Source organism: Schistocerca nitens, chromosome 1 (genome assembly GCF_023898315.1).
Source record: "Schistocerca nitens isolate TAMUIC-IGC-003100 chromosome 1, iqSchNite1.1, whole genome shotgun sequence".
Lineage (NCBI taxonomy): Eukaryota > Metazoa > Arthropoda > Insecta > Orthoptera > Acrididae > Schistocerca > Schistocerca nitens.
In genome coordinates this window covers 1,045,501,850-1,045,503,368 of record NC_064614.1, presented here as the reverse complement: position 1 = coordinate 1,045,503,368, position 1,519 = coordinate 1,045,501,850, and the positions used below count along the sequence as shown (strand labels likewise).

General features: G+C 40.4%; 1 non-coding gene across 1 annotated transcript; it reads left to right on the top strand.

The window, feature by feature from the left end:
* The first annotated feature begins 206 nt into the window (after window positions 1-206).
* Trnas-cga (transfer RNA serine (anticodon CGA)) lies at window positions 207-280 on the top strand. Its single transcript has one exon. It is a non-coding gene; the product is annotated as a tRNA-Ser (tRNA).
* The last annotated feature ends 1,239 nt before the right edge of the window (window positions 281-1,519 follow it).

Here is a 1,519-nt window from a genome sequence, read left to right as displayed (position 1 = left end):
TACCTGCCAAACTTTACAGAAGCTCTCCTGCGAACCTTGCAGAACTAGCACTCCTGAAAGAAAGGATATTCCGGAGACATGGCTTAGCCACAGCCTGGGGGATGTTTCCAGAATGAGAAGGTTCGCAGGAGAGCTTCTGTAAAGTTTGGAAGGTAGGAGACGAGGTACTGGCAGAAGTAAAGCTGTGAGGAGGTGGCGCGAGTCGTGCTTGGGTAGCTCAGTTGGTAGAGCGCTTGCCCGCGAAAGGCAAAGGTCCCGAGTTCGAGTCTCGGTCCGTGCACACAGTTTAAATCTGCCAAAGTTTCATATCAGCGCACATTCCGCTGCAGAGTGAAAATCTCATTCAGGAGGCATTAACATTGACGCAAGAAAGTTCCTGTGCTTGAGATAGGTCATCGTAGACTATTTCCACTTAGTGTGGCCCCTTAAACAAGAGGCGTGGTTTACATTTCAAAATGTCTTTTATCTTTGCTAGCAACTGACTGCGAGTATTATACTGTTTAACAGTATTAACTCAGAAAATAAGAATGACGGGATTATAATTGTGACTTCTTCAGAGTTTTCGGCATGTATAAGATACGTTGATACGGCCATAACTTGTGCCGTTAACCTTGTAATTTCGTCACAGTAGGCACAACCACGCGTTCTGTTGTTGGCCATTGTCATTCACAGCCGTATATTTTGTCACTCTTAGCAAAATCATCCAATAATTCTGTAATAGTGTTACAGTCCACTCCGTGTGGAGTTGGCACCCCTGACGCCGGCTGCGAGCGCTTTTCGCTTGCTGTGTTACAAGGTAAGTAATTTAGCTAGTAATTAACGAATTTTACTGTCTATTATATAGTATTTACGTGCATTAGTGTCAGATTTAAGTGACAAACTGAAGGTTTCAGTTTTTATTTGCGTCTGAATAAGATAAGCGAAGTTTCTGTTTAGGACAATTTCGCATGTACCCTAACGTTTGTTTACATTCTTAACTGACGTTAAATACGGGAGATTATCAATTAGGTCAGTGCACAATACTCAGTATTTGCGATTATTAGTGTCATTTAGACTCGATGCATTGAAGGTAGCAGTTTTTATACGTTTTATTAGATTATTTTTCGCGTGTAGGTAAACGTTTGTTTACATTATAAATACGAGGGTTAATCAGTTTACGTTAGTGTACAATACTCAGTATTCACCTTTATTAGTGTCATTTAGACTCGATACATTGAAGGTAGCAGTTTTTATACGTTTTATTAGGAATAGTGATACTGACAGTGAATTCTAACCTCACGTGTATACGTTTGACTAGCGAAACCTGCGACCGTTTACAGTTAAGCAAACATAAAATACGTGGTAAATTAGTATTGCACAACAATATCTGAGTAAATAAGTGTTACAATACAACTTCTGAGCCCTTCTTACATACGGTTTAGTTAGCAGAAAACTAAAACTCACCTCGTCGTCTGCTTAAATTCCTTAGCTTGTTGTGGGCTTTAGTGATCGTGTACTGTAAGCCCATCGGCTCATATAA